The sequence below is a fragment of the Hyperolius riggenbachi genome, chromosome 12 (assembly GCF_040937935.1).
Source record: "Hyperolius riggenbachi isolate aHypRig1 chromosome 12, aHypRig1.pri, whole genome shotgun sequence".
In the NCBI taxonomy this organism is placed as follows: domain Eukaryota; kingdom Metazoa; phylum Chordata; class Amphibia; order Anura; family Hyperoliidae; genus Hyperolius; species Hyperolius riggenbachi.
In genome coordinates, this window is record NC_090657.1 from 150,020,587 (window position 1) to 150,036,495 (window position 15,909).

Here is a 15,909-nt window from a genome sequence, read left to right on the forward strand (position 1 = left end):
CATCTGAGGAGGATATGGGGCTACCCAGGCAACACATACAGATGACCGGTACATACAGTCTGTTGTTGCATTGAACAAAGATGGTGGTCCCTAACTATCTAAAACAAGAAATGTCCAACTTGTAGTAATACCAAAGGACGAATGGGAATCCTTTTTATCATTAATGAAATTATACATCTAATTTTCATGCAAGGAAGTGTAAGCATACAAGCTTTTATAAGCAGAGTGCAGCAAATCGTCCGCACATGGAATCTGTATACGACAGTCACACCTGAATAAATAAACGCACTAATGGTAAACTAACCAAATTGTAATTGGCTTCTGTGGTTGGGTTACTCCGAAGGCTAGGTTCACACAGTGGTACGTTGCAGCGCGATAGCAGGTTTGGAACATGGATGTGAGGTTCAGTGTGGCAAGAGGAACTGTTGCGAAAAACTTAAAATTTACATACAAATAAGAAGTACATTTCTCCCAAAGTAAAATGAGCCATAAATTACTTTTCTCCTATGTTCCTGTCACTTACAATAAGAAGTAGAAATCTGTCATTACCAACAGTTTTTGGACTTGCCCATCTTCTCATAGGGGGGGTTCTCAGGGTTTTCTTTATTTTTAAAAGCACTTGGTGAATGGGAGTTGCTCCGTCCAACTGCCAAAATAGTGTACAGCGAGCAGGGAGGCTGTGGCCCCATCTTTGTATAAATCTTTTTCAGGGAGGTGTTTATAAAGAATAAAGGTCATGCTGAAAATCCCCTATGGACAGATGGATTAGCCCAAAACCTGGCACTAATGTCAGATTTCTTCTACCTACTGTGAGTGACAGCAACATAGGAGAGAAGTAATTTATGGCTCATTTTACTCTGGGAGAAATGTACAGTATATTCCGGTGTATAAGATGACTTCAACTTTTCCAGATAAAATAGGTTGGGTTATTCTCGCCATATAAAACTACCCCTCTTCCAACACACAAAATAAAAATCATATACTGGTGCTATACTGTATGTGGTACCCCGTATATAGGCGATTGACTGGTTGGATTAGTCAGCTCTCCTTGTCTATCAGAGCGGTATGGAAGAATAGATTGCCTTGTGCACTGCACTTTCACTCTTCTGGCCCGCCCTTGTATCCTATTTACTTCCTCTGCCTCTCAGGAGTGAGATCTGAGCGTCGGTAACAGGATAGGGTGTATCACCCAGCATCAATGACACCTGGCGTATAATACGACCCCGACTTTTCAGATGATTTTCTAGGGTTAAAAAGTAGACTTATATGCCAGAATATACAGTACTTATTTGTATGCGGTTTAAATTTTAAGATTTTTGCGACAGTTCCTCTAAGTATAACTGCATGTGGCACCATAAAACACTGCATGCAGTGTTAGCACAAAACATGCGCTTTAAGTTACACTGTAGCATACTTTTTGATGACTGTATGCTTTAGTATATACGATGCAACATGCAGTTTATGTGCTGCATAGCTTTCCCTCCTGTTACAGGGAACGCCAGTCAGATGGCTAGGTTGTCTTACTGAATGGAAGATTACAAATTTTTAGAAACTCCTAGCTTGCTGCAAATTGAAAAATACTTTTAGAACATAATTTTAGATGTCAGCATTAAATTACATTATTTTTGGATCCCTGATTCATCTGTAGCAAATTTTAATAAAAAAATGTTACATTCGAAAAGAAAAAAATCTTGTTACCTGGGGCTTCTGCCAGGCTCTGGCAAGATATCTATCCCTCCCCGCAGCTCCAGTGTCCCCGGATCCTCTCCGCTGCAGATGCAAACCTTTCCAGGCATGTGCTGTGCCTATGTGAGCGTGCTTGCATAGCCTGGAGTGCTCTCAGCTATGGGGGGGAGGGGCTCACATAGGCGCAGTAGATCTACAATGGAGGGGAAGCGAGGGACAGATAGGCTGCCAGGGACTGGAGGAAGCTCCAGGTAAGTAGATTTTTATTTTACAATTATTTTTTTTTGGGATGTATCCTTTAAGGAAGAATGTCATTAAAAGGAACCTAAACTGAGGATATGGATTTTCTTTTAAAACACCAGTTGCCTGACTCCTGCTGATGCTGTGTTGCTAATACTGTTAGCCACAGCCCCTCAACAAGCATGCAGATCAGTTGCTTTGACTGAAGTCAGACTGGATTAGCTGCATCCTTGTTTCAGGTGTGTAATTCAGTTACTACTGCAGCCAAAGAGATTAGCAGGACTGACAAGCAACTGGTACTGTTTAAAAGGAAACATCCATATCCCTCTGTTAAAGTAGACCCAACCTAAAAATACAAGATTTCAGAAATCTATTTTCTAAATTATAATAAATAGCAGCCTTTTTTCAGCTGCATGATGACAAATATAAAATATTTTTCATTTATTGGAGAAACCCCTCCCTTCCTTTCATATTGCCGGCAAATAATCCGGCAAACTGGTGTAGATGGTGTCCAGCAAAGGAGGAATTGCTAATGGTTGCCCCCAGTATAACCCTAGTTATGCAAAGAGATGGGTGAAAAGCATGCACTGAAATGCTCATAGGCTTGAAGGAGTGTTTATTTATATTTGTATGTGTCAGAGTGGTGCAACTAAATATTTTGAGTTAAAAAAAAAAATGTTTGGTTTGGGTCTGCTTTAAGGTTCCCTTTAAGATAAGTTTTACAGTTATGCCCGGGCATGACGGGAAAAATACCACACACAAACAAGCAATCTATTTTATTTCAGACAGTAAACATCTTTATTGAAAAAAAAAAAATTGGTCCATGGAAAAGCACTTTCAAAAAAAAAAAAAAAAATGCAGCATGATAGTACAAGAGCCTGGAAGACCTTTTATACCAGATAATTCATTGTCTTTCTGTACTATGAGGGAAAAAAAAGAACTGGTTTAAATAGACTTGGGCAGAGCTCTTAAGCAAATCTGCACTTAGCTGGAGCTTCCTTCAGCCCCCTTGCCATCGTCGTCCTCCACCTCCTGGATCCTCCCAGTGATTTTGGCCAGTTGACGCAGCCCGCACACTACCCTGGCCGGGAGCGTTCTGCACCTGCACAGTACTACTGCACAACCGCAGAACGTTGGGGCTGGCCATGCACAGTAAGCCCCTGGGGCCATAGCGGAGGTTTGAGACAACAGAGGACGGTGATGGACAGATTAGGCTGAAGGTGGCTGGAGAAGCCTCAGGTACATATGAAGATTTCCTTTAACAGGACTTCAGTTCCCATGACTCAAATAATTTCCTGCATCACAAAGAGTTGGGTTCCCAACCTTTTTCAAGCCATGACTTATCACACCAAATTTTCACATCTCTGTGACATGCTCTTGATAGCATCGTGGCGGCTGTTACTGCAGCTGCTAATTGGTGTCTGCTATTTCTGCTGGAACAGCGAAGGGTGATAATCAGTGGCTGCTGTTGGCACAATGGTAGCTCCTATTGCTGCTGCCATAGTGATCGGTGCTAGTCGTTGGCTGCTGCTTGTCAGTGATGGCTACAATTTATAATGCCCATTCTCCCCTTTCTGCTACTGCCACAATGTGACAACTGGTGGGGGTGCAGGGGCAATATGCTGCTTCTTCCTTCACCATTGGCCTTTGTTTGTCTCTAACAAGTCGTTTCAGCAGTGTACCCATCTGGCTCCCTCCCAGCTGATCTTTTGTCCACAATACCTCCCACTTCACCTCTGCTCTGATTGTAGTTAGAGCAGAGCTACAAAAAAAAAAAGGCGGCCAACCTCTACAAATGTGGACTCTGGCAGCCATTTTCTTGTAGCCCTGTTCTAATGGCAAAGGGAGTTGTACAATGCCTTATTATGAATTTATTAAAATTTATAGAATTAATAATTAGGTACAGTATAGTCTCTCTTATCTGGCACAGGATTGTCTGTAATTCAAGCAACCAGGGCCTAAAATAAATGCTAACCTCCCCCACAGAGCAAATGCAAAGCGGTGGACACCACTAACAAAAGCTCCAGCAACCAGTCCTCTTCACTTCTACAGCTACCTGCTGCTCAGCTCCCAATGCTTGAATGAGAAACAGTAAAGCAGTATAGTATAAATGATACTAGAGATGCATGCACACTATTATAGGAGAACGCTGTAAATATATTTTCAAATCCTGAAAAGCCGCTATGGCAATCCTGCACAGGAGCAGCTTTCCGATTAGGCTCAGGTGGAAATAACTGAGCCTGATCAGGTCTGCTTTACTGTGCTGGCGACTTGTGCCTGCACAGTAGAGAATAACCGTTAGGGCTCAGCAATTTCCGTCTGACCCCATTTGAAAGCTGCTACTGCGCAGGATTGCAGCAAGAAAATATTGCAGGCACTACCGTTTCACAGAAGACTCTTGTCAGCTGTAGTTTTGGGGAGACGGCACTGGAGCCCTGAGGCTTAGGAGGATGGGAGAAATCTCATTAGGATTCAGAGGCTTCCCTCTCCCGAGGTAAGTATTCCCCCCCCCCAGGGTTTTTGTTTTGTTTTGTTACCGAGTCTCTTTAAATATATAATCATGTGGCTACTCAGAATCAAGACTGCCAGGCTCCATCTACTGTCTAGGTGTCTGGACACTGCCCTAGTCCATGGCAGGCAACAGGGAGCTCATCCCCTCCCAGAAATAGTTGCAGGGAGGAGTGTTGCAGCCTCACCCACTGTCTCAGAAGCTACTGTAGGAGGGGAATGAACAATCCAGCCTTGTAATTCCCAGTGGGCTCTGCAGAAAGTAATGGCCCATTTCCACTAGAGCGAATCTGCATGCAGATTCACATAACCAATATAAATCAATGGGCCCATTTCCACTTATAAAAAATTCTGTGCAATGGATTGTGCATAAAATAAATCTGCACAGCAAAGTCATCAGAATTCACACACCGCAAGGTTAGTGTGCGATTCGCCTGTAATGTAATTAATAGGAAAACACATGCATTTTCGTTATGCAAATTTGCGTACGTTATCACTTAAAACGTACGCAAACTCAGGTGCTTATGGGGCTGGATTAAAGAGTCTGAAGCGAGAATAAATCTCGCTTCAGACCTCATAGTTAGCAGGGGCATGTGTGCCCCTGCTAAACCGCCGCTAAACGGGGGCCCCTTCACCCCCAAATCCCCTCGGTGCATCGGGGGAGCGCTTCCTGGTTGGGGCAGGGCTGCGACGGTTAGCGCATATCTCCGCCTCTCCCCCGCCCCTCAGTCTTCCTTCATTGAGAGGGGAGGGGGAGAGGCGGCGATGCGCCGCTGATAGACGCGACTGGAGGCAGGGCTGCAGCCGTTAGCCCTGCCTCCAGGAACGACCAAGTCTTGCGGGGGTGGGTTTGGGGGTGAAGGGACCCCCGTTTAGCGGCGCAATAGCGGCAGTTTAGCAGGGGCACACATGCCCCTGCTAACTATGAGCTCTGAAGCGAGATTTATTCTCGCTTCAGGGTCTCTTTAAGCTTTGTTGAGCTGCAAAATAAACAGAAGTAACGGACTTTCAGCACTAAGGCCTGGTGCACACCAAAACCCGCTAGCAGATCCGCAAAATGCTTTTAAAACACTTTTTCTTATTTTTCTGTAGCGTTTCAGCTAGCGGTTTTGTGTAGCAGGTTTCATATATTGTTACAGTAAAGCTGTTACTGAGCAGCTGCTGTAACAAAACCGCCGGCAAAACCGCTCTGAACAGGCGTTTTTCAGAGCGGTTTGCGTTTTCCTATACTTAACATTGAGGCAGAAACGCATCCGAAATCCAAAAAATGCCTCACCCCGGGAGGAATCGTTTCTGCAAAACGCCTCCCGCTCTGGTGTGCACCACCCCATTGAGATACATTGACCAAGCAGATCCGCTGAAAAAGCCGCTTGGTGTGCACCAGCCCTAAGAACTGTTTCACACCAACATGCAATTTGAGATTTTGGAGCAATTTTGCTTTATTATATCTCGTAAAGCAATTTGTGATTAGCTATTTTGGAGTAATTACATAGCAATTTTCACAGCACTTTTGCTTTACGATATTTTCTACAGAATCTCAAAATTGTTTCAAAAATGCTACATGCAGCACTTCAGCGATTTTAAAAACTACACTCCAGTGTGAAAAATCCTATTTGATTACATTGGGAGTGGATAAGAGGCGTCCGAGGATATATATCTATACTTTACACAATTTTTTTGTCAAAATTGTGTCCTATTAATAAAAGTGTGAAAAGTTGTATCTCTACATTACGTGTGTGTTACTCCAAGGTAGGAATACCAGTATCTAATTTTGTTTAAATCATATAGCATAAGAAGTATAGATATACATCCGCTGGTGCCTCCTATCCTCTCCCAATTACGTCACCCCTACCAAGGGGAAAAGACACTTGGAACCTTTCCAGGTGTACTACCTTTTTTCGGAGCTGCGACCTACTATACCACTAGAAGCAAGGCCGAGTGAAAACGATACTTCCTCACATGCTGAATGAGTGGTTATTTCTATAGCGACCCATTATGTGTCTTAACTCACATTTTTTCTGGTGTTCCTCTGATAATACACCAGATCGGGCTCCCGCGCTCTCTCTGCCTTTTTGTTTTCTTACAAGAACCTACCATTTGATTACATTAACCTAGCGCATTTCACATTGCTAGCGATTTAAAAATGGTCTCAGGGCTCATTCATACGATAGGCCTGTTGCACGTAGTGCACGGCCATATTACCTACAGTAACGCAGCAAAGAACTGCATGGTGCACTCACTTTGGGTATTACAATACAAGCTTAATACGCACTAACATAGCAATACTACCACAGTTGCCCATTTACCACGGTTTGCACTAATTGCGCAACATGCAGTTATCTGCTGGCTTCAGTACCAATAATATTGCCGTGCATTGTCTGCACACAGCAATATTACCCATAGAAAAAAACTTGTGCATCAAGCCCTGTGTGTGGTGCGGTCAGTTAACACTATTGTGTTCGTGCTTAAATTGTGTAATGTGAACAGGCCTAAAACCTTAGCAGGGTTTTCTCAGCTAGATAAAACTATTTTGGCTTGTGTTTACTTTCCAAAAAATGGCCGACTTGGGAAAAGCTCATTTGCATAACATGCAATTTTAGGGTTTTTGTTTACCCTTGCTGTCCAGGAAAACAGAAAGGTAATTCAGACAATTTCTTAGGACTAATACTACAGTATATGTACCTATGATTAACTCATGTCACTCAGGTACACTTTAACTTTAAAACAATATTTGTGCAACCATCACACACAGAAATATGCATGACCGGAGCTAGCATTTCAGGAAGCAGTACAATGGCAGAATCCAACCTTAACTGGTATGCTAGGTACAGTCCTGGCTAAAAGTTTTGAGACTGTAAAAAATATTGGAATTTAGAAAAGTTGGTGCTTAAAGTGGACCCAAATTAAGAATACAAGATTTCAGAAATAAAATCTATTTTCTAAATTCTGATAAATAGCAGCCTTTTTTCAGCTGCATGATGACAAATATAAAATATTTTACATTTACTGGAGGAACTCCTCCCTTCCTTTCAAATTGCCGGGACAGAATCCAGCAAACTGATGGAGTAGGTGGTGTCCGGCAAAGGAGGAATTGCTAATGGCTGCCACCTGTATAACCCTAGTTGTGAAAAGAGAAGGCTGAAAAGCATGCACTGAAATGCTCATAGGCTTGAAGGAGTGTTTATCTTTGTATGTGTCAGAGTGGTGCAACTAAATATTTTGAATAAAAAAAAAGTGTTTGGTTTGGGTCCGCTTTAAGTTTTTATAATAGCAATTTGCATATACTACAGAATGTTATTAGGAGTGTTCAGATAAATTGCATAGTCCTTCTTTGCCATGAAAATTAACTGAATCCTAAAAAAAAAAAATCCACTGCATTTCATTGCTACCATTAAAGGACCTGTTGAGATTTCAGTAATAGTCTTGTTAACGCAGGTGAGAATGTTGACAAGCACAAGGCTGGAGATCATTATGTCAGGCTGATTGGGTTAGAATGGCAGATGTGACATGTTAAAAGGAGGGTGGTGCTTGAAATCATTGATCTTCCATTGTTAACCATGGTGACCAGCAAAGAAACGCATGCAGGCATCATTGCGTTGCATAAAAATTGCTTCACAGGCAAGGATATTGTCTATTGTTTAAGAACCTAAATCAATTTATAGGATAATCAAGAACTTCAAGGAAAGAGGTTCAATTCTTGGTAGGAAGGTTTCAGGGCATCCAAGAAAGTCCAGCAAGCACCAGGATCATCTCCTAAAGAGTATTCAGCTGCGGGATCGGAGTGCAGAGGTTGCTCAGGAATGGCAGCAGGCAGGTGTGAGCGCATCTGCATGCACATTGAGGCGAAGACTTTGGAAAGATGGCCTGGTGTCAAAAAGGACAGCAAAGAAGCCACTTTTCTCCCCAAAAAAACATCAGGGACAGATTGATCTTCTGCAGAAAGTATGGTGAATGGACTACTGAGGACTGGGGTAAAGTCATTCTCCAATGAAGCCCCTTTCAGATTGTTTGGGGCATCTGGAAAAAGGCTTGTCAAGAGAAGAAAAGGTGAGCGCTACCATCAGTCCTGTCTCATGCCAACAGTAAAGCATCCTGAGACCATTCATGTGTGGGGTTGCTTCTCATCCAAGGGAGTGGGCTCACTCACAATTTTGCCAAAAAACACAGGTATGAATAAAGAATGGTACCAAAACACCCTCCAACAGCAACTTCTTCCAACAATCCAACAGTTTGGTGAAAAACAATGCATTTTCCAGCATGATGGCGCACCATGTCATAAGACAAAAGTGATAACTAAGTGGCTCTGGGACCAAAACGTTGAAATTTGGGGTCCATGGCCTGGAAACTCCCCAGATCCTATTCCCATTGAGAATTTGTGGTCATTCCTCAAGAGGCGGGTGGATAAACAAAGACCAACTAATTCTGAGAAACTCAAAGAAGTGATTATGAAAGAATGGGTTGCTATCAGTCAGGATTTGGCCCAAAAGTTGATTGAGAGCATGTCCAGTCAAATTGCAGGTCATGAAAAATAAGGGCCAACACTGCAAATACTGACTTTTTGCATAAATCTCATGTAATTGTCAATAAAAGCCTTTGAAACGTATTAAGTGCTTATAATTATTTCAGTACATCACAAACAACTGAAACAGATCTAAAAGCAGTTTAGCAGCAAACTTTGTGAAAACGAATATTTTTGACAGTCAACTTTTGGCCAGGACTGTACTATGAGATTTTCTGGCAGATTTACTGTCAGATCGATTACTTTTAAAATGTCCGATCTGATTTCCGATCGACTGATAGAAGTGACCGGAAAACTCGGAAATCTATCAGAAAACACTCGAAAAACAATTGCAAGTCAGATCGGACATGTTGGAAATAATCGATCTGACAGAAAATCTGCCAAAAAATTTCATAGTGTGTACCTAGCATAACATAACAGGTGGCCTGCCAATTTCTCTTAAAGTAGGAGTGGACAAACAATCATGGAGCTTAGGAGCCAGTCTGTACAATCAAGAAACCAGCTTCACTGTCATTTGGAGAAAACCATTAAAGGTAGCCATACATCTAGCGATGATGGGCAGATTCAACCAAGATAAATCTCTCTCTAATCGAATCTGATTAGAGAGATCTGTCGGCTGCCCATACGCCGCAGGCAGATTCCCGAACAATTGCATGCTGAAATTGATCCAGAATTGGCCATGAGATGCCGCCTTGACGCTGTCCCCCTAATAAGCAATGTACACACACACACACACACACACACACACACACACACACACACGACCAGGGGTACCCAACCTTTTTCAGCCCGGGGACCACTATCCAGACCAGACTTTTCTCTGGGGGGTGCGTGGTTAGTGGCGGTAGCCCCGATTTGGAGTGTAGTATATAGGAAAGTAGGTATCTAGGTATGGTTGCCCCTAGTATAGGTAGCTAACACAGTTGCCCCTGTATAAGGTGTAGTTGCCCCAGTATAGTTAGTTAGTTAGGTAGTATACAGTCCTGGCCAAAAGTTGAGACTGTCAAAAATATTAGTTTTCACAAAGTTTGCTAAACTGCGTTTAGATCTTTGTTTCAGTTGTTTATGTGATGTACTGAAATATAATTATCAGCACTTCATACCTTTTAAAGGCTTTTATTGACAATTACATGGGATTTATGCAAAGAGTCGGTATTTGCAGTGTTGACCCTTCTTTCTCAGGACCTCTGCAATTCGACTGGGCATGCTCTCAATCAACTTCTGGGCCAAATCATGACCGATAGCAACCCATTCTTTCATAATCACCTCTAAGTTTCTCAGAATTAGTTGTTTTTTTGTCCACCCGCCTCTTGAGTAATGACCACAAGTTCTCAATGGGACTAAGATCTGGGGTTTCCAGGCCATGGACCCAAAATATCAACGTTTTGGTCCCCGAGCAACTTAGTTATCACTTTTGCCTTATGACACGGTGCTCCATTGTGCTGGAAAATGCATTGTTCTTCACCAAACTGTTGTTGGATTGTTGAAAGAAGTTGCTGTTGGAGGGTGTTTTGGTACCATTCTTTATTCATGGCTGTGTTTTTTGGCAAAATTGTGAGTGAGCCCGCTCCCTTGGATGAGAAGCAATCCCACACATGAATGGTAGCAGGTGTGAGCGCATCTGCATGCACAGTGAGGTGAAGACTTTGGGAAGATGGCCTGGTGTCAAAAAGGGCAGCAAAGAAGCCACTTCTCTCCCAAAAATACATCAGTGAGATTGATTTTCTGCAGAAAGTATGGTGAATGGACTGCTGAGGACTGGGGTAAAGTCATATTCTCCAATGAAGCCCCTTTTCCAATTGTTTGGGGCATCTGGAAAAAGGCTTGTCACGAGAAGAAAAGGTGAGCGCTACCATCAGTCCTGTCTCATGCCAACAGTAAAGCATCCTGAGACAATTCATGTGTGGGGTGGCTTCTCATCCAAGGGAGTGGGCTCACTCACAATTTTGACAAAAAACACAGCCATGAATAAAGAATGGTACCAAAACACCCTCCAACAGCAACTTCTTCCAACAATCCAAAAACAATTTGGCGAAGAATAATGCATTTTCCAGAATGATGGAGCACCATGTCATAAGGCAAAAGTAATAACTAAGTGGCTTGGGAACCAAAACGTTGAAATTTTGGGTCCATGGCCTGGAAACTCCCCAGATCTTAATCCCATTGAGAACTGGTGGTCATTCCTCAAGAGGCGGGTGGACAAACAAAAACCAACTAATTCTGAGAAACTCAAAGAAGTCTTTATGAAAAAATGGGTTGCCATCAGTCAGGGTTTGGCGCAGAAGTTGATTGAGAGCATGCCCAGTCGAATTGCAGAGGTCCCGAAAAAGAAAGGCCAATACTGCAAATACTGACTCTTTGCATAAATCTCATGTAATTGTCAATAAAAGCCTTCAAAACATATGAAGTGCTTATAATTATATTTCAGTGCATCACAAACAACTGAAACAAAGATCTGAAAGCAGTTTAGCAGTAAACTTTGTGAAAACTAATATTTTTGACAGTCTCAAAACTTTTGGCCAGGACTGTAGTTACCCAAGTATAGCTAGTATGGTTAGTCCAGTATAGCTAGTATTGTTAGCCCAGTAAAGCTAGTATCGTTAAGCCAGTGTAGCTAGGATAGGTGCCCTGAGTGAAACCCCCCTCCCAAACGGCCGCTGCTCCTGTTACCTTATGAGCTAGCGGCCGCTTCCTCTCATATTCCCTGGTGGCCCCTCTCCTCCATGCAGCATCTTCTATAACAGCAGCACGTCCCGCGGCTGCTGTAAAGAGGAAGGAAACAGGACAGCAACTTCCTGTAGCGGCGATATACATTGGCGTTACCATGGGAACCACTGTCCCGCGGTGGGACGCGCTGCTGTTATAGAAGATGCTGTAAAGAAGAGAGGGGCCACCAGGGAATATAAGAATGGAAGCGGCCACCAGCTCATAAGGTAACAGGAGCGGTGGCCACGCGGGGAGAGGCCCGGTGGTTGGGGACCCCTGTACTATACATTACCTGTATGTTGATGCCGTCACACATGCGCCCGTGTTACTCCGGGAACCACATGGGACATGTGTATGGAAGAAGGACAGCGCCTGGAGGCAACGGAAGACAAGCAGTGGCCACGGACAAGTAATGGTATAGTGCACTGGTACATTGCACATTAGGGGGGAGGGGGAACGGTGTCGGGGGTCGCTTGTCCTGATATCGCTCACCATTACCGCCACACACCTGATCGAGCAAATTGGCCCTACATCTTGCAGCATGTCCGACGAATTAATGCACTTGGCGGCAGATTTTCAACCGATTCCAATTAGAATAATCAAATTGAATGGTCTAACGGCCGCCAAGTCACCTGATCTATTGCCAGCTTAAAGGGATACTTAAGTCATGCGGAAAAAATGAATTTAACTCACCTGGGGCTTTCCTCAGCCCCCCTGCAGCTGATCGGTGCCCTCGCAGCCCGTCTCCTATGCTCCTGGACCTTTCAGCGGCAACTTCCGGTTTCGCCGTCACCGGCCGACAGGCATGGGAACGCGAGAAGGCCGCAAAAGCAGTATATGAGGTGCTATTGTGGCTGGGAACGCGAAGAATCACTCGCGTTCCCATGCCTGTCGGCCAGTGACGGCGAAACCGGAAGTCGCCGCCAGAAGGCCCAGGAGCCGGGCTGCGAGGGCACCGATCAGCTGCAGGGGGCTGAGGGAAGCCCCGGGTGAGTTAAACTCATTTTTTCTGCATGACTTAAAGGGGAACTGAAGTAAGAGGTATACAGAGGCTGCCATATTTATTTCATTTTAATCCAATACCAGTTGCCTGGCAGCCCTGCTGGTCTATTTCTCTGCAGTAGTATCTGAATAACACCAGAAACAAGCATGCAGCTAGTCTTGTCAGATCTGACTTTAAAGTCTAAAACACCTGATCTGCTGCATGCTTGTTCAGGGGCTAAGGCTAATAGAGGCAGAGGATCAGCAGGGCTGCCAGGCAACTGGTATTGCTTACAAGGAAATGAACATGGCAGCCTCCATATACCTCTCTCTTCAGTTCCCCTTTAAGGTTACCTTTAAGCTAGGGGATAGTTGTAATTGTTTCGTACTGAGATTTAAATATAATTCAGTGTGTAGAAGAGTGGGATTGCTCTTTCCATCACATTGAGACCTCAGCTAAAGTGTACTAACGACAAGCTGCTGGGAACTGCCTTTCACTGCTTCTTGCACTATTCATTTTAAGTCAGAATGCAAGTCATCTTTACTGCAAGGTTATAATAGTGACATAAAACAGTGATTCAGTAATAATTTAGACTATATGAATTAGATAAACCACTTGTTAAACATTTTCCACAATAATGCAGTTGGTGAATATTCACAACACACGAGATGTTAGCGTATCAAATCTGCACACTGATCAGGCTCGTTTACTGGTGAGAAGTGGTGACCGGCACATGCTACATGTCAGTTTATCACTTACCAGAACCAAGATGTGAATGAGGAGAGGAAATACTCTGCAACCTGAAAAATACAAAGGTGTTTCAATGGGAAGCTGTCCATAATGGATTGACTGGCTGCTGGGGAACCATTGAAGCAGTGAGCCTCAGTCAATACATTACACAATATTTAATGGCTGCTGCATTTACTGCTGTGATGTCAGATTCCAGATTCAGGGCCCATTTCCACTATCGCGAAGTCACATGCACATCCTGCATGCAAATTTGCATGCACATCCCGCATGCGAATTCGCATGGGCAATACAAGTGAATGAGACTGTTTCCACTTGTCAGGATTTCTGAGCGTTTTTCTGTGCAGAAAAAATCTGCATGGCAGAGCCATCAGAATTCGCATACCGCTATGCGAATCGCATACAATGTATTTAATAGGAAATTCGCATGCGGTTTTGGTATGCAAATTCGCATAGAAACAATGGAAAAGCACACAGGCACTGCCATGGTTAAATTCGCATACATAGTCACGTATGCGAATATTCGCATACAACTGCATGCAAAAATTTTCCGCGGTGATTACCACCGCACAAGTGGAAATGGGCCCTCACTGTTACATTGCAAAGCATGATGGGGGTTGAGTATCTGCAGAGAAATAGTGGGTAGTTTTTTTTGCATGCATGAAAATAGAGGCGCCGGAAATGTGGGCACCCGGGAATAGCCAATAGTAGAATATCTGTATTTTACACTGGTATTTTTCTTTAGTGAATTAGTAAAATTTACTGATATTTTACTACAGCAAAACTTAACCGTATTCTCACACAGAACCCTCCCTCTACCATACCCTCCCCTTACCAATCCGCCTCAAAATCAGTTTGCCCCCCAACTACGATAATTTTCGGGTGTCGACATAGGCTCCTTTATAAATCATGCCAATACTGTGAAATTTAGGTGCCAGCAGGGCCCGATGCACTGAAAAATACATCTACTAATATTTGTAGCAGTATTTTCTGATGTTTTGCATTGCGGGTGACCCAGGCGCCTGCACTCTGTCGGGCTCCCGCTGGCGTCCAAATTTAACAGTACTGCAATTATGTATAAACCGCCCAAATTTCTGCCGTTAAAAAGAACCCGAGGTGGGATTTATGTTAGTGGGGCACAGAGGCTGGTTGTGCACACTAACACCAGCCTCCGTTGCCCCATGGTGTGCCTCCAGGACCCCCCTGCGCGCCGCTATACCCCCCGCAGTGCTGGCGACACACAGCGTGTCGCCAGCACAATGTTTACCTATGGTGTAAGTCAGCGCCGCTCCCCCGCCTCCTCTGCATCGGCGCTACCCGCCCGTGTCCCTTCCCTCCCGCTGATTGGAAGGAAAGGGACGCGGGCGGGTAGCGCCGATACATAGGAGGCGGGGGAGCGGCGCTGACTAACACCATAGGTAAACATTGTGCTGGCGACACGCTGCGTGTCGCTAGCACTGCGGAGGGTATAGCAGCGGGCAGGGGGGTCCTTGAGGCACACCATGGGGCAACAGAGGCTGGTGTTAGTGTGCACAGCCAGCCTCTGTGCCCCACTAACAATTAAATCCCACCTCGGGTTCTCTTTAATGGGCACTCAGATTTCCTACTTCCAGTTTATTAGGCACTCAGATACCAGTGTTGGCTGCATAAGCGGAGCTACTTTTTATATGGCATCATTTGAAATAAGGAAGAAAACTGATCATGTGACCAGACAATTTTATCAGTATACCAGTAGGTATGTGATTAATTTATTACACATGTAAATGTGTGGGAATTTGTTGAAATAGATTAGAGACCTGTCAAAGTACATTAGGACTAAACATTTTTGTGCGCTAAAGCAGAGATCCCCAACCCTATCCTCAAGGCCCACCAACAGAACATGTTTTGCAGGAAACCACACACAATCACAGGTGGGGTAATTAGTGTTGCAGCTGAGCTGATTTACTACCTCTGTGGGTTTATACAAAACATGCAGCGTTGGTGGGCCTTGAGGACAGGTTTAAGGAACACTGGTCTAAAGCAGGGTTTCTCAACAATTTGAACATATGCATTCTACTATGAAAACCTAGAGAAAGTTTATCACATACCTCCGAGAATGGCTTTATTTTTAGGAGACCCCTCAGCTTGCACATTTTTACAGCCAGTACATCCTAATTGTGTACAAATCTTGATCAAGAGCAGATCAGACATGACAAATTATCGATTCAACCCGTCAATCTGCCGGAAACTTGCATGGTGTTTACCAGCAATTATATTATTTGTAAGAGGTTACATTTTGACTGGAGTGTGCACAGCAGCCATATCACTGACTAAAACCAGGTTCATTCATCTCCAGTGTGGAAGAAATAATTCGTTTTGGAGCTTGAGAGCACTCGTTCTCAGCATTGTTTGCACAGCCAGATAAAAAAATAATTTTGTTTTTTTTATTTTTAAAGAGAGCCCAGCTGCATTTGACTGTCCAATTTGCATACAAAAAAAAGTGCACCTGAGACGCTTCAAACAAAAGGATTTATACATACCT